The following is an 18,945-nucleotide window of genomic DNA, read 5'->3' on the forward strand; positions in this document are numbered from 1 at the left end:
TACAAGATTGTCAGGTTAGGGAAAAATAGGTCTACGGCCCTATTAGCTGATCTACAGGGAGTAGAGTTTAAGAATAAGGTTAATCTTAATAAGATTAAACCTTATTATTTCTAAGTATGCTAATATATAGAGAAATGCATTGCAGGTCCGTGCTGGGGATGATTTGAGACCTGCGGAAGAGCTTAAAAGCTGGTGGATGGGTCGGTTAATCCCTTATTTGGAGCACCCATATCTGGAGCGGAGATACCATCAATGGAAACTCATCTGGTGGAGAAAAGGGTATAAAGTGATTGAGCAAGAAGACGAAACCTTTGTGTGGGAGATTTAAGTCTTCTGCCATCACTGCTTACGACGGTTGATGAGTATCCCTGTTGAGTTCAATGAAGAAGGTGGGATGGAGCTGTCAGTTCATCCTCTCAACATGCTAAACTTTGATTACCATAATTACGAATAGAGGAGTTCGTGATGGCCGTCTGTGTAAACCCATTATGGACATATATATTATATTTTGACGGAGCGTCTAGGGGCCCTACTAAAAAAGGAAGTGTTGGAGTAGTAATCCGAGATCCCCGACATAGAGTGACGATGAAGTTAGCTGCTTATCTCGGGGTAGGATTCACTAACAACATGGCAGAGTATAAAGCCTTGATTATGTGACTGTATATTGCCAAACAAGGTGGTATTCGCCGGTTGTTAGTAAAAGGGGATTCCCAGTTGATCCTGAATCAGCTAGATGGGACGTACACAGTGTAGAATCCCATTCTTTGTATGTATCATCGAACTACTATGACCCTACTTGAGGAGTTTGAGATAGTGTCTTTTTAGCTGATCCCACATTACTGGAATCAGTTTGCGGATTCATTGGCAAATCTTGCTTATGAAGAAGATCTCTTCTTTAATTGTGATCCTAGTTTGGATATTGTTATCAATGATGAAACAGGACCTGGTCGCTTGTGGGGAATGCTATCAGAACATGCCATATATGGCAGACGATGGTTGATATGGGTGATGCAATGAGTGGCCGAGACCAATCTACCGTTATTATCTGGGACCCATAGGTTGATTAGACAACATATTATGTGTACGCCTCTTGCTATCTATGCAGGAGGGATGGGTCATAACCTTATGCATTTAGTTTAGGGCTACGAGCCTGTTTTTCCTCCTTGGAAGGGAGCCTATTCTTGTATATTTGTGCTATTCTAGGGAGGGATGTGTAGGTGCTATTTTGTTTTATCTTATTAGGCCAAGAGGGCCCGTTTCGCGAGGTTTTACTGTTTGGTTTCGTTAGGCCAAGAGGGCCGATTAAGTTTTGAGGAGAAGTGTTTTATTTCGTTAGGCCAAGAGGGCCAGTTGTCTGTTTAGTGCAGGTGCGGTTAATGGTTTCTTGTTTGAGTCCTATGCTTGACAGATTCCATGGAGCTTGGAAGGAGCCTTTTGTCGCGGCATCGACGATTCTCGTGGCCCTATCCAGGTGATATCTTTCCTTTATGAGTACTGTGGTTTTTATGCTATATGTGTTTGTGTACCTGTAAGAGGGGTTTTTCGTTTCTTGTTGGGGACCGGCGTCCAAGGCATGAAGTCCCGAGGTTTAGGTTCGGTATGTTTGAGGGAGGTCAGAGTAGTTGTTGCCTCCTAAAGACATTGTCAAGCATCAAAAGACCTATTTTAGAAGGGAGTCCTAGTGACCCTGTTCTGCTAGCCTGCTGGGCAGCCGTTCTAGGAGTTCTTGTTAGTTGTGAGGCCATTAGAGAAGCCTACCCAAAGGAAAATAATGCTGATAAAGGGAAATAAAATCCTGAATATCTGATAAGAAAATAAATATATACAAAGGTGTGTAAAAAGGGGTTCTAACCCCTATAAAAATAGAAAAGCAAAGAAAGAAAAATGTATATGCAGTTGATCATTGCCTTGCGAAGGCGTGGTAGGTTCCTGGGGACGAGTCAGACCCAGGGCCGATGCCTTGTCTTCCTAGGGGTGGCATCTTGCTAGAAAAAAAATTAAGGAAGCTTGGAGCGAAAATAAAAGTGAGCGTCAGAAAATGATTAAGTGTCGCCTTGTGAGGGCTTGGTAGGCTCTTGGGTACCGAGACATGACCTGAGGCCGATGCCCTGTTCTCCTTGGGTCACTACGTTCAGCTCCCTCCTTTTTACACGCCCAACTATGTTAATAAAATGAAAACCCCAAAAGAAGAACTGTGCTGAAAGACAATACTTCTTGATCAGGCTCTAGGAGTCCTTGCCTAGTAAGAGCTCCTAGTTGTGTTGTCCTTAGTTTGGTAGGTAGTTCAGACCACCACTTAGGGCAACCTCTTTGATAGTTCTTTTTCGTTTGGCCGTGTTGGAGCAGTCGGTTAGTGACTAGCTTCGGACCTTTTATCAGATTATGCTAGGGCTACTCCTTGTGGATGCCATACCTTGGTTTTGTCAGGGGGTAGGGTGAGCATTGTGCTGTGTTTAATATGTATCTATTTTGTATCAGCTTGATGCTCCCTTTGTTTGTTTTTGTGCAGATCTGGTGTGGCATTCGACGGGCTAAGTCGCCCTATCCCGTGGTCACCAATGAGAGCAGAATTTTGGTGCTAAGAAGTGCTTAAAAATAGCTAAAAATTACGAATATCAAGGGAAAAATATTCAACGTCGAAGGCGGCGGCTTAATCTAGGACGATTTTAAGCGCCAAAGTGCTTTAAAGGCGCCTAAGTGATACTTGTTGATTTTTCATAATTTTTCAGAATATCGTGCGGGTTGACAAGAGTTACCATTGAGCTCAATTCGGAGTCCGGACGGGGAAATGGCTACAAAATGGTCAATATATGAAAATGTGGACACTTGGGAGGCCAAAATTGAGCATGCCTTTTGAGTTTGGACCACCCCCCCTCCCCCCCCCCCCCCCTCCCCAAAAAAAAATTTGTACCTTATGAAGCAAAAAACATGGAGAGAGAATGAGGGATGAAAAAACGTGGAGCAACATGGCGGCCGTTTTTTGCGCCCTCTCATGATGGAGATGGAGTATGCAGGCTGAAAGCAACCCATACAATCGATCATGGGGCTGATCTTCCCTCTCTTGGCTGATCTTATCACCTCTCTTTGCCTGTCCAATGGTGGCCTGAATGCAGAGATGGAAATCTAGTCTTTCTCTCTCCTCCCTCTCTCTCCTCTAAAGGTAGATTCATGTGGTGAAGAATAAGAAGAAGAATGGATGACGGATGCTTATCCAATGAAGACTGGATTGCTCCGTGGTTTAAGAGGAAGGAAGATTGCTGATTGTGGACTATCATGAGCATTAATGGTGACTGGAAATCAGTCCCGAGATTTGGAAATTAAAACTCGCAACCTGCAAAGAGCGGTAATCTCATTTTTACAAAGGAAATTGATGTTTTATGCAATTTGCTTCATGAATATTTGTTCCCATGGGATGATTATGCATTATGATGATGTTTGCTATGAGTTTGATCAGTTTATGCTCAGAAAATCAGAAAAGCATAAGTGTTGTGAATGAAATTAATAGTGTAAAACCCATAAAACACGTGAAATATGAAAAATTTGGGTGTTTTTGGTATATAAATGGAAAATATGATAAAACACACAAACTAAAATTGTGTTTTTCTACAAATGAACCTAAGGGCCATAGCCCACAACTCATTTTGTATTTTCAGTCATTTAATATTGCAAAAAAATACAAGAAAAATAGGAAAAATGGGGAAAAATAGGGAAAAAATGGATTTTGAGTGCCGAAAATTAAGGAAAAATAAGATTCATGTTTGTGTATGTATGGGGGGTCTGAAGTATGAGGTTTAGCCTTAGTTTAGCCCTACCTTTATGTTTTAGTGAGTTTTTATTGCTTCTCATACAATAAAAACATGGAAATATTACCCTAAACCGATCAATAATGCATAACCTAAACGGGTGAGGGGGTAGAGTGTATAAAAGATGTTTAAATGATGAATGAAATTATGAAAATCTTGCTGGTTTTTATGCATACCATTTAGGTTGGTTGATATTTAAAAATTAAGAACCTAGTAGCACGAGGGTTTCTCGGTGCTAGGTTCATGCAACGCCGCATATGAGCAATAGTCAAAATCATTGAAAGAAATGTTTTCCACATGTGCACAAATGTTGATTTTATTAATTGTTTGAGCACATGGACATTCACAATTTGCATGAAGCATAAAATGATAAAAGGTATCAGACAATACCTCCTGGATGCATGGCAATTGCTTTCTAGAGGAATATGACCAACGTTGAGTGAGTAAGGTTGCCCAAGCTGTAGGCTAGGCGTTGGGTCTAAGGGGAAAGTAAAGTGAGGAAGCATGGTATATCTCCTGGAAATACGCGAATCATAAAAGAGAGAAGTTTGCGTTCGTATGTGTTGTATATGTTTAGCGACACATCGAGGGGCCAATCCCCAAGGTGTAGGAGAGTCGCAGTGAGGTAGCGGCAGTCAACCGTGGGAGGACCTCCTATGTCTGTACTTCGTGCTATTTGGCAATGTGCTGGGACTCCCTCTGAGGAGTGTTAATTGGGTTAGAGTTGGACTATGAGACGTGATACAAACGCAAGATGTTTAGGAAGATGATGTATGTGTCATCCACGCTCTTGGCCGCGAGGCCATGGGGTTGTTGAGCGCATGATAGAGGTTCGGCTAGTGCATGAGCCAATGCCGGCCCGTTTTAGGTCCCATCAAAGAAGCATATTTTAAGGCAGAAACTAGTGGCACCAACTGGGTCTTTTGGTCAAATTGCATGTTTTATATTTGGGATAGAAACCATTGGCTTACATCATCAATTAATGAACACACATGTGAGTGGCCCTAAACCGTGGGTCCTTAAAACTCTCCAGTATGTTTTTCATCTCCATTGCTAATATCTTTAATTGTTCATAATTAGATTATTCTTATTCATTTATAGTAACTACATCTTAAGTCTAATATATAATTAAAGTGATATAACTTTGATTTGAGTAGATGAAAATGCACATTTTCAAATTTGGGTGAGATAAGAGATGTTTTGGGCCATGTTGCAAGATGGCAGAAAGAGACTACTCTCAAGATGGGAGGACTATCATAACATTTGAGTGGACAATGATTTGTTCTTCCAGTACATGGAAGGGATAAAGAGAAATTATAGAGAGAAAATGTTTCACATAATCTTCCATCATTTCGAGCTAGATGATGATATAGAGTCATGGAAGTTATCCAAGTTGGTAGCATGGAGTATAGGCAAATCACATCATCCTTCTTTAATAGCATGTTTGCAATGATATCTTGTCAATCCATTCCATAAATGTAAAGTGAATTTGTCAGATAGGTTTATCTATGGGTAGATGGAGAGGGAGGCTATATGAAATTTTCTAGGAGAATGCGAGGACTGGATGGACTTGGAGGATGATCAATGCATGTATGAGGATTACTAGATAGAGTAAGAGTGGGACGATGAGGTGTACGAGAGATGCCCTATCTTCCTCAACTACCCAAAAGGTGAATACCTCTCCAATGAGAAAGCTTTGTACTAGAAATACTCAAGGAGAAAAAAAATACAAGAGACACAAAGATCTAGATCCATAGTAACTAAAATGACATACATTCTTTGAAGTATGTTGCACTTTGTTGTCTCCTAGTAAATAGGGGTCTATAAGAAATTGATATCATAGTTTGGTAGTAAAAAAAGGAAAATAGAAAAGCAAGTAGACTAGTATTGTCGAAGAAAGGCCAAGTAGAGATCAGCCCTCATTGCCAATTAATTTGGTTTCTCCTCACCCCAAAGGTTTGATGTTTTAAAGTACTGCAACCAAGACATCTCTTGTATTCATGTAGTGAAGATATATAATTGAACATGACTCGTAACCATGTTCATGTAGGCCTCATTATTGATATCATTGTAGAGTAGATCACAATCCCACTAATGTAATGAACAATGCACTCGAGCAATAAAGGTATGAAGAAAATTTCAAGTTGCAAGTTTGCTATCTATTACATATTCATCCAGATTATTCCAAGGGTTTTGTATTGTTCCATGGCTCAACACATTTCCAATGGACTTGATTATAGTGGAAGGCACCACCAACAATGAGGTCCGTATCATTGGCATGGATAGAAGGATAGAGTAGGTTTGTCTAGATCTTGGGATGGAGAAACTTACGTTATACACCACTATAGAGAAACATGCATCAACGATGGAAAGTGATGAGGGGAGAGCTGAGGACAAAGCATCACACCCCACTCAAATGCATATTATAGATCATTGAGATGGTAAGCTTGATGGTGTAGCAAACCTTGATGGAAAGTGACGAGGGGAGAGCTGAGGACACAACATCACACCCCACTCAAACCCATATTATAGAGCACTGAGATGGTAAGATTGATGGTGTAGCAAACTCACGATATGAAAACATTTAAACCTTCTTCATCATTGAAGTATCAACAACAATGTTTTGTATTATGCAAAGGGTGAAAGAATTGAAGGTTCTGGATTTGTAATGACAATGGACATGGCATGCATACATATAGTAAATAAACGTAGCTCATGAATTTCACATGCTGTGAGATCAAATGATGTGAGAGCTTATGAACTATCACTATACGATATCAATAGTGATGTTTCAACCTACGGAGGGAAGGAAAGAATGCAAGAATATGGACTTAAAGCACCACGGGATGTAGGATTGCATCATGTGAAAGCTTGAGAGAGGATTTTACGATCGGGAAAGAGCCCAAAATGTGGCAAATTTTATATACTTAAAGTGGAAATTAAAGCTCGAAGAAAGCGGTGGACGCAGATCTAACAATTTTAAGTGGCATAAAAGACAAGAATTCAAATTACTTCAAAAGATAGACTTCACAATGGTTGCAGATGTTTCATGATTTTTTTGGGTGCCGGATCAAAGTGGAATGAGGTCCAAGTAGTTCAAGACTTCAAGATGAACACGTAGAAATTTTCAGAATCAAATTTGGTTGCTAGATGCAAAAGAAACTAAAGGAGGTGTAAATTGACTTTTAGGATTAGTGACTTTTGGGGCCAAAGGAGGCCCAAATTTGACGAATTGTTCGAGGGGCAGGGGTTTTCAGAAGGCATGAAGAAAAATGGTGATGTCTTACTGCACGTGACAATTTAGTGAAGGGGGCCTATGGGGCCTGAAAAGAACCCTATAATCTGATGACAACCAAATATTTTATTTTTCACCCGTCAATACTTCTTTTTGATAAAAAAATGGTGGATTGTAGAGAGAGAGCCAAAATCAGTCTTTCTCTCTCCTCTCTCTCTTCCCTCTTGAAGGTGATTCATGTGCAAATGAATGGGAAGAGATCAAGATGAAGATTGGTTGTTTGACTTGAACCAGGTTGTCATGAAATCATGCCAATGCAGGTTCATTGGCTACCTAAAAATTCAATTCTTGAAACCCGAAGCCCAAAAAATGGCAGCAAGCCTCTTTTAATGAAAATTCAAATCTTTTTTAACATTTCATGATGCAAATCTTGTTCATATGTGATGAAAAATTTGTTGGATGCTTGGTTACAATATGTTTGAGGGTTGTGTGTCATAAAATTTAGAACTCGTATTCATAATCATGAGTTATTAATTTTTGAAAACCCGAAAATCACATTTCTAAAGGAAAAATGATGTTTTTTGTTATTTCGGGCAATCGAATCTTATGTTGAGATATCGAGCTCCACTCGTGATACGCCAGGGTGACCGTTGTGTATTTATGTCACCGACTTGTCAGTTGCAGACGCGGTTGGTACACCGCCCATGAATAATAGCTACATGATAGCTATCCTTATCTACTCTAGTTCGTGGCTCAGTTAGTATGCCACCTTAGTTAGTTGAGTTTGGTTTGAGACCCATATTTAGGGTTCTTCTATTTCTTTGTAAGTGAGTTCTTTTTGGCTTACACAACTAAGAAGAGGAAAACTGTTTTCAGCCTCCACCCTTATGTGTCTTCCCCCATTGTGCAAGCAAGAAAGCTTCAAGCGAGACTCCTTCCTTCTCTCCCACAATCTTGACATCTTATTCATGTGGGATAAAACTAAATGTTAAGATGGATTAGAGTGTGATTTAATGTATTGTCTTAGAAAAATAAAAATAAATAACTAATACGATAAATTATGAAGAAGTCAAGAAAAATGGAGAAAAAATAGACTTTACGCATGAAAAAATTACAAAAAAGTATGAATATGTTCGTGAACATATGGTGGGACTAGGGCATGAGATTTTAGCCTATGTTTATTTTCGAGTCTTTATGTTATAGTGCATATTTATTGCTTTCTATATAAGAAAAACACATAAAATTACTCTTTACATCTACCATCGAATGCAAAAGTATAAATGGTATAGGGGAAAGGGATTGTGAGAGCTAAATATAATCAAAATACTAATTTTATGCATTTCTTGATACATAGGACTTGCTTGTTTTAAGTCTAAGAAAGGCAATAGCACAGATTATTTTGGTGTTGCCTTGGCAATGACACACTATCTTAGAGTGAAGTCATGAAAAGAATTGTTTGTGCACATTCCACACTGTTTGATCTATAAGTTTACTTGTTTATGCACTCCCACTCTATGTCATTCACTTTGCATCTGCATTTTTATACATGATATAAGAGAATAATCTCTTGGATGGATAGCACTTGTTTTAAGTGATTCATTCCCTAAGTTGTAGGTCTAGTCAAATCATTTCCTTTGGGGTTGATGTGGTAAGGATTGAATTCTCTTGGACCATTTCATTAAAAGAGAGGACTATGTTGCGTATATGCTTTATGTTGAAATGGCACATATGGGGTTAATTCCTGGGGTATAGGAGAGCCATAGTTGGGCCACAGCAACAAGTTGGGAAGTGCTCCCTTCGTTTGTGCTACGAGGTGCTAGACACCAATATGTTTGGGTACTCCAATTACTTGGAGTGGGGAAGGGCAACATGTTGGACTACGATTTAGAGATGATATCTACAAGCACATTCTTTGGTTAAATCAGTTCATAGTGTCTATATCCTCTTGGCCACGAGGCTCTAGGGTTGCTTAGGTGAGTTTAGGAAGCCCAACTAGAGCCCTAGAGCCAGTGTTGGGCCCATTTTTGGTGCCACAAGTGGTGCATTTACCGAGAGCCGTTGATAAGTGTCAGTTTTCCAAACCTTGGCTGAAAAGGAACTTAAAGTTTATAACCTTTCCCATTAGGGATGTGTTAAAGTATTTGTAAAATGGGGTTTTTCTAAGGTTTCAAACACTTAGCATGACCTATATAAAATTTACTAATGGACCTAATTAATTTCTTAGAGAATGAGTCCTCTACAAGAGAAGATCTATTTGACATGGAAAGTAAGCACTTAGTGGTCACTATGTCCTCTAGTATGATGGCATGGGCTGACATTTGCTCGCCTGGGTGCCATCTCTATTTAAGAAACATCATGTACAACCATCCATCAACTCCATGGCAGTCATGGCATCAAGTAATGATCATGCTAAAGCCGTAACACCATGAAAAAGTACGGACACACAATGAATCTAAATGTGGTTGAAGCATCTCATATGGTGGGTCACCATGCCAAAATATTAGGCCTCATAAGGGCGTTGGAAGCCTCAGTTTTAAAGGGGAAACCACTGCTTAAGAGACATGACCCCCAAGCTCTAAATAATTCAAATATTTCTGTTTTAGGTAAGGGGCAAAAGCTCCAACCTAAATTTATTAGGGAATTACCTATGGATGATTAAGGGATAGAAGATCCTCTAAGAAAGAATCAGAATGATATACTGAAAGTTATAGGACTCCCTAAACCACTCTGTGAGTTGGCAGGAAGGGAAGACCATGGAGCAAGGAACATTCCTAAATTGGTAAAAGTGGAAATGGAAGAGATTAGAGACCTTGAGATGTTGGGATTTGGTCACAATGAATATGAAGATCTAGATGACCTAGTCTTGATCCCGAAGAAGAGAACTAAATGTCATCCTCCTTATAGGGATCTCCCAGTGTTTTATGGGCTATCAAATAAGGATCCGATGCTGCATTTGAAAGAATATGGCCTATAACTTGCCTTGTGAGTGGGTTTGATGATATATATTGGATGCTTGTGTTCTCAAGTACCCTAAAGGGAGAGGCTAGGAAATGGTATTGGAGCCTCCCAAGAGGATCAATTAAATCATTTGAGAAATTATGTGATAGATTTTTAGATGAATATGAGAAGAAGGGTCATGTTACTTAGGTCTTGGGATAACTTATGTAGATTAGACAAGGGTCATATACCTCCGTCAAAGAGTATACAAGAGCCTTTGATCACATCCTAAAGCTTTGGCGAAGGAAAGTTAGCCAATTGCCAGAAGATGTACTTGATAAACTCTTTGTCAGTGGCTTGAAAATAAATACACAATTCCAAGTTAGAATGAGCAACTCTAAGTCACTGAAGGAGGCAAAAGGTTTAAGCAAATGATTAAGAGGGATATATTCAGAGGTGTTGGGAGAGCTATTGGAGTTTTCCATGCACCCTTGAATTTAATAATGATTGGCAACATTTGTTGAATGTTTAGTCATGTTGAAGGTGCAAATGAGAGGCATATTAGGAACAATCTTGACATTAACTATGACAATCCTAAGGCCCATGCACCTTGGCATCCTAGTGCAGCTAATCCTATGTTCCAAAGCCATGAGGTAGATGGAAATCAGTGTAGACCTAATGAGGGAAGCGGAGTGGTTAAGCAACCCTTGAATGGTCCAAAATTGAAACAAAATTATGTGAATAAGGTGACCCCCTAAGACATAGTTGATGTATCCTATCATGTGGAGTCCATCTCAACTATTGGGAGTCCAAGTTATAGGAAACCTAGGGTTTATATGATGGCAAAGACCCATCTAGGGTTGGATCTAGTAAAAGGATCCAATTTAGAGAAAATGATAGGCAACAAGTGAGCCGATATATATTGGCCATCATGAAATAATATAAAAATAGAAGAAGTGGTGGCATCCAATCAAGCCATGTAATGATACAAAGGAGATAGGTTTGGAGGCCCAAAATGTCTAAAAGTGTAGTTAGTGGATTAGATGAAAAGCAAAGAGTTCCAAGTGGACATACTATAGTCAATTCTCAAGTGGACATACTATAGTCAATTCTCAAGTGGATGAGACCAAAGGTCATCATGATACATTTAATAATGTGCACCACTCTAGGATGCATTTAGGTGGTGGGCCTAGGATTGAAACCCTACCTAGTTTGGGTTGTAACAATGACTCATGCCATAATCCAAATAGGGAAGGTTTGAATGAGCTTAAGTCTGTGGATCTCTTTGTAGGAGAGGTCTTTGGGAACTTGGAACAACCAATCTACTTGAATGATAAGAGACTTGAACCCAAAGAGGTCATTCATTTAATTGATACTACCCAAGAAGCGATAGCCCATATTGACATTATATCAGTGGTGGGAAGGCTAGGACTAGTGGATATACAAGAGCCCAAGATTAAACTTTGATGATCAAATTGCAGTGAGCTAGCTTGCATATGTGGCATGAGACTAGCCCTTGCATTTTATGTCATACTTCTTGGTTATCTTGGATAGTTTGATAGGATGCAATGTATGTGCCAAGTAAACCATTTGTTCTATGTATTAAAATGGCCCATTCTCTTTAGGCCAAGAGGGCCGTTCTTGTTAGATTGATTTTGGTAGGCCAAGAGGGTCACGTGTTTGTTTGGTGCAAGTGTAGCTAATGATTTTTTGCTTTATTGTTGCACCAAGATGGGTTTGAAGAAGTGCTTGTGGGAGCCTCTTGCTCGATAGAAGCTTCTTGTAGAGCCAAGTCTAGGTGTCGTTCTTCCTTTTCGAGCTTGTTACCCCTTAATCTGAATGTATATGTGTTTATGGGGAATTTTCTTCTTTTTGGGGACCATCAAGTCAAGGCGGCATGAAGTCCCAAATTTTAGGTTATGTGTGTCTAGGGATATCTGAGTAGTTGTCTACCTCCTGTAAAGGCATTGTCAAGCATTTAAAGAGCTATTTTTGAGAGTACTCCGTAGTGACCCTATCTTGCAAGCCTACTAGGCTATTGGTTCTAGGATTTTCTGTTAGTTGTGAGGCAGATATAGAAGCTTGCCAAATAAAAGAAAGAGGAGAAATAATCAATACATTTGGAAGAGAGGTGTGTAAAAAGAGGTTCTTGAAAAAAGAAAAGAAAAGAAATAAAAATACCAAGGGCAAATGATCATTGCCTTGCAAAGGCCTCGTAGGTTCTTGGGGATGGGTCTTGATGCCTTGTCTTCCTAGAAGTGACTCTAGTCAGAAAATAAAATAAGAATGGTTAGAGCAAAAATAAAAGTGAGTGAAAGAAAAGGATTTAGTATTGCCTTGCAAGTGCTTGGTAGGTTCTTGGGTATGGAGACAAGATCTGAGGCCTTGATGCCCTATTCTCCTTGGATCACAATATGTTCAGCTCCCTCCTTTTTATACGCCCAAGTATCAAGTCCTGAAGTGTAAACAAAAAGCTAAATCAAAAGTATATGAAAATAAAAGACCAAGCTATAGAAGTCCTTGCCTAGTAGGAGTTCCTAGTCCAGTTGTCTTAGGTTAGGTAGGTAGGTCAGACCACCAATTAGGATGACTCCTTTGATAGTTTTTTTTTGTCGATCTGTGTTGGAGCAGTCGATCAGTGACTAGCTCTAGATCTCTGTCAGATTATGCTTAGCATATCCCTTGTGGATCTTCATGCCTTGATTTGGTCAAGGGGGTAGGGTGAGAGGCGTGGGTGTGTTTTGTTGTGTATTCTTCTTTCTGGTAGCTAGATGCTATTTATGGTTTCTTGATGTAGATCAATTTGTGGATTTGATGGGCTAAGTTGCCCTATCCCATGGTCACCAATGAAAGAGGATTTTACAATTGAGAAAGAGCCTCAAATGTGGTAAAATTTTTCTATGTAAGATAAAAATTAAAGCTCAGAGAAAACGACAAACACGGATCTGACAATTTTAAGCAACGGTGAAAGATGGGAATTCAAATTACTTTGAAAGATGGAATTTGCAGTAGTTATGGATTTTTCATAAATTTTTTGGGTGCCTATTGAAGTGGAATGAGGTCCAGGTAGTTCGATACTTCAAGTCAAACACATAGAAATTTTTGGAATCGAAATTGGTTGTTGGACACGAAAGAAGTCAAAGGCCGGGCACTCAAGGTATAAATTGACTTTAAGGATTCAAAAGGGCATGAACCTCAAAGGAGGCCCAAATTTGACAATTTGGGGGGGGGGGGGGTGGTTTTGTAGAAGGCATGAAGAAAAATGGCGACGTCTTGCTGCATTTGATGATTTGGTGAAGGGAGCCCTATGTGGTCTAAAAAGAACCCTATAATCTGATAATAGCTGCATATTCCTTGATTTTTTCACCTACCAATGCTCCTTTCTAATTAGAAAATGGTGGATTGTAGAGGGAGAATCAAAATCAATCTTTCTTTCTCCTCTCTCTCTCTCTTCCCTCTTGAGGTGATTCATGCACAAATGAATGGAAGAGATCAGGATGAAGACCGGTTGTCACCAGATTGTCATGGAATCATGCCAACACTAAGAAGTGATATCTAGTGCATTTTAAAGATCAATGGCGGGTTTGGTAGCTATTGAAAAATTCAATTCTTGAAACCCAAAACTTGAAAAATGGTAGTAAGCTCTTTTTAAAATGAAAATTCAAATATTTTTTGACATTTCATGATGCAAATCTTGTTCATACATGATGATTTTTTTTAAAATGCTTGGTTGCAATATGTTTGAGAGCTGTGTGTTATATAATTCAAAATCTGTATTCGTTATCATGAAATATTAGTTTTTGAAAACCCAAAAAGCGTGTTTCTAAAGGAAAAATGATGTTTTTTTTTGTTATTTCGAGCAATCAAATCTTGTTTATGTGGGATAAAATTAAATATTAAGATGGATTAGAGTGTGATTTAATGTCTTGCCTCAAAAAAATAAGAGAAAATAATAATTAATAATAAGACAAATCAAGAAAAATGAGAAAAAAAAGATTTTATGCATGAAAAAATTACACAAAATTATGAATATGTCCGTGAAAGTATGATGGGGCAAGGGAATGAGGTTTAGGATCAACTTATCCCCATTCTTTATATTATAGGGCATATTTATTGCTTTCCATATAAGAAAAACACATAAAAATATTCTTTACACCTATCATCAAATGCAAATTTATAAACGGTAGGGAGAAAGGGATTGCAGGAGTTGAATATAATTGAAATACTGACTTTATGCATAACTTGACAAATAGGAATCACTTGTTTTAAGTCTAAAAAATGCAGTAGCATGGATTACTTTAGTGCTATGCCTTGGCAATGATGCACTATGTTAGAGTGAAGTCATGAAAAGAATTGTTTGCACACAATCCACACTGTTTGATCTATACGTTTATTTGTTTGTGTACTCTATGGCATTCACTTTATATCTGCATTTTCATACATGATATAAGAGAATTATATCCTTGATGCATAGCACTTGTTTTTGAGTGATTGACCTATATTGAGGGCAAGGTTCCCTAAGGCATTAGTCTAGCCAAACAGTTTCCTTTGGGCTAATGTGGTAAGGATTGAATCATCTCCCGAAATGTTTCATTAAAAGAAAGGACTATGTTGCATATGTGCTTTATGTTGAAACGGTGCATCTTAGGGCAAATCTTTGGGTTGAACGAGAGCCATAATGGTACCATAACAATAAGTTGGGGGGTGCTCCCTTCATTTGTGATATGAGGTCATAGACACTGATATGTTTGGATACTCCAATTTCTTAGAGTTTGGAAGGGCAACATGTTGGACTATGATTTAGAGATGATATCTACAAACACATTCTTTGGTTAAATTAGTTCATAGTATCTATATGCTCCTGGTGACCATGAGGCTGTGGGGGTTTTTAGGTGAGTTTAGGATGCTCGACTAGAGCCCTAGAGCTAGTGTTGGGCCCATTTTTGGTGCTGAAGATAAAGCTTTTGAACCTTCTTACACACATTGCAATGTCAATAAGGATGATTTTTCTTTTTGTAGAGGGATAGATAATTTGAGATTATGAACCTAAAATGGTGGAGGATGTGGGAGCCACACACAAAGGGGAATGAACATTTAAGAAGGAAAATATGTTGCTAATAGTGAGGTCTATTTGCAAAGGGCTATATTAATAGTCACGTGGAAGCCCCCTCACAAGACACTATCTCCTATGATGTTATGATGGCAAAGGTGGAATGGTGTATTGTGCTCCGCAGCTCGTTCGAGATAGAAAATGCTTTACGAAGTGATCAGCTGAGAGATGCATTCTTCCAATTGGTAGACACATTGGATGAGGTTGATGAAGAAATAATAAACACAACATGCTATATCATGGTATTTCATTTCCCCAATGAAGAGAAGGCAGTGAATGGATTGGTGGATGAAATTCCATCATGGAATTCCTAATTGAGGTGAAGTTAGTTCCATGCCATGCATCTGGATGGATATAATTGCAAAACATGCACATAAGAGCATAGAGGAATATGAATATATATGTGCATCCAAGAGTATATGTGCACACTTAAACAAGTAACAATGTGATATTCTTATTGGCTAAATATTAACTACTAAAATGTCAAAGACAATGGATCTCATGTAAACCCTTGACCCTTGCAAAATTAACATGATTGTAAAAAATGGATGGATAACATGTATCTATGTGTGAGACTAAGAAAATGAGAGAGAGAGAGAGAGAGAGAGAGAGAGAGAGAGAGAGAGAGAGAGAGAGAGGGAAATTACTACTTGGAAGAGTGAGAGAGAGTGAGATTAAGAGAGGGAGAAATAAGAAAGTTAGAGAGAGAGAGAGAGAGAGAGAGAGAGAGAGAGAGAGAGAGAGAGAATTGTACGTCAGGTAGTTAACATGGGGGAGCAACATGGGTGGAGGTGATGATGCAGCAATAGTAGAGGCGATGGTGGTGGTGGAGGAGGTGGTGGTGGTTGTGGAGATGGTGGTGGCATTGGAGGAGTAGTAATGGTGCTTGATATATTCCCGAAAGAAGAGGAGAAATAAGTGGACTATGTGGAACAAGAATGGAAGGTTGCCTAGAAAAGCTTGCTCAAAATCTAACTCAAAAAGCTCACTTCTCACATGCACTCCAAATAAGAAAGACCTATAAACATCATGAAGTTTGTTGGATTGCATGATATAGTCACATGGAGGCAAGCCTTGCTAAGCAGGCGTAACATCAACAATGAATTTAGAAGGACTTGGGACATTGCATTAGGAAAAAAATAAACTCACAAATGGGCCCTTAAAAATAATATACTTTAAGATGTGGGCCTAAATTTGGATTGTCTAATAGGAAGGCAGATGTTGACATCCATGGAGGGTGAATCTTCTCTCTCCAAATCTTGGGTTTTTTTATAAAAAAAGGGGTAGTGGGGGATTTCAAAAAAGGGAGAATGAATAGTACACAAAATTTGAGTTTCTCTCACCTCTTATGTCCCCCCCTTTTTTTGGAGAATTTCAATTTTGGGTTTTCTTCCCTCTTATGAAATTAGTTTGACCCAAAAGTTGAGCAATAGACCACTTTCCCTCTCTTCTCTATACTAGTGAATTTTCATCTCCATTGAAGCTCCCTAGTGAGAGTAATTAGGGTCTTGAGCGTTATGCTTACCTTTGCACTTTCTTCTCCATGCAACTCTAGATTTTGGACAAAACACAAGTGCCCATCTCTCTTTGCATTTTCTCTTGTTTACTATTTTTTCAATAGGGTTTGATGTCATTTCTTACTGTTATTGTTGTTTTATTGCAAATGTTGTTTTTGGGCAAGAGGCATAGGTGCTCATCTCTCTCTCTCTCTCTCTCTCTCTCTCTCTCTCTCTCTCTCTCTCTTTCCCCCCTCTCTCTATGTGTTGTTTCTCTTTTATGTTGTGTTTTTAATAGAATTCGATGTTAGTTCTAATTGTTGTTTTCTTGCAGAGTTTATTTGGAGCAAGAGGCAAAGGTGTTAATCTCTCTCTCTCTTTAGTTTTTTTTTTGTGTTGCTATCTTTTCAATAGAGCATGATGTTAGTTCTAACCCTTGTTGTTGTTTTATTGCAGAGATAATTTTGGGTGACATTGCATAAGTGCTCATCTCTCTCTCCCTCTCTCTTTCTCTCTATGTGTTTCCTCTTTTCTATTGTTTTTTCAGTATACCTTCATGTAAATACTAATTCTTGCTATTGTCTTTTGCAGAGATCAATTTGGGCAAGATTGGATAGGTGCTCATTTCTTTCTCTCTCCCACATACTCTCACACTCTCTCTTTCTTCCTCTCTGTATTTTCCCTTTTCTACTATCTTTACAATAGTGTTTGATGCTAGTTCTAACTTAAGGATCAATTGTTGTTATAGCACTTAACACGAGGTAGAGCAGAGATTTTGTAGCTCAATTTACGAGTAAATCTGCCATATTTTTTGGTGCCAAAATTTATTAATTTAATTAGTGACTTTTATGTTTGATGGGATTGATGTTTTCTTAGCTTATATGTAAATTAGCCCTATTTTGTGTTGCTTCTATTCATGCAGTTATCTAGATATTTTTAAAAAAAAGAGATTCATGCATGTATTTTTTTGTACATGCAGGTATTTACAACGTTTAGGTGAATCACATAATTCTCGATCGACTATTTTGATGTGGTGAGTGATTTCTTTGTGCTGGATGATATGGATCTACTGGAAGTTGATGGTTCAAAAATCCTCTGCTTTATTGGTCTTGTGTGTCCATTCGAATCTCCATGCCAATTGGCAATGATCCATGAAACTCTTGTATCATATCATCCATATAACACGCAATGTGTTGAGTTATAGAACATCTCAGGTGTCAATCCAATGTGCCTATTAAGATTTGCATGCCATGTGGCTACCATCCTTGTAACAGTTACTCTATACACACATTTCATACAATGTATTGAGTCAAATCAGACTCCTATTCATAATAATGAAATTTATTTTGGCAAGATTCTTTGAGTATTCTTGTGCTACTCATTCTATTATATTTCATATAAATGATATGATTAAAGTGATGCCTTGAAATTGAATCTATACTTTGTGTTGATGTACATATCCACATGTGTTTCTTCATTTCACACTTTCTCTCTTCATCTCTTTATATACACCACATCCCTCCTACCTGCTATGATGGATGCTCGTGCACACTTTGATGAGTGGATCCACAAGACTATCTTTGCCAGCTAGGGTGACAATATATTTCAGGTTTTCTCTAACTTCAACCTTGAAAGCATGCTCTCATCGCTAGATCCTCCCCTTTAGGTTTTGGAAGACTTTGTGAGCACCATTCCTACCTGCACATACTCCGTCGAGGGATCCGACACATGACTTGGGTGCCTCTGGAACAACTCATGGTATTTCAGGCAGGGAAGAATCACCAAAAAGTGGTGAATAGGTGTCTAGCCCATGTGGATCCTTTGCATAGAGTATGCACTATTCCCATGGGCAGTGCACCAATTACAACACCTTCGGATCTTGTGGAGTGTGATTGCGCATTGACAATTTACCTCTTAGCATTGGATACACCCCTAGAGGAGGAGAGTGATGAAGATACAACTCCACAAGTTGTTGCTATCACATACATGGAAGAAGAGCCGATTGAAGATCTCATAAATATTGAAGAGAAACATCAAGTGGTGGCAGATGAAGGGTTGGCTTTCATGGTGCCATCTTCTTCAAAACAGCCACAAGTCGACAAACCCAACCTTGCCTACTTGATGCCCATTGAAGTAGATGGTGTACAATACTTGCTTCTATCAAATGTGCTACAATACTTGGAAATGAAGGAAGAAGAGTTGTTTTCCATCCTAGTGAGGGATTTGATGGAAGACCTGATCGATTATGATTACATGGATGTGCATTTGATGATGGTAGAGATTGGAAGATATGATGGCACAAGCTTAGATACAGTGAGTGCCATCATAGCAACACAGGAACATATTATCTTTGTTGAAGAAGAT

This window comes from Lygodium microphyllum, chromosome 6 (assembly GCF_053477565.2).
Source record: "Lygodium microphyllum isolate KBCC chromosome 6, Lygodium_microphyllum_v1.1.10, whole genome shotgun sequence".
NCBI lineage: Eukaryota > Viridiplantae > Streptophyta > Polypodiopsida > Schizaeales > Lygodiaceae > Lygodium > Lygodium microphyllum.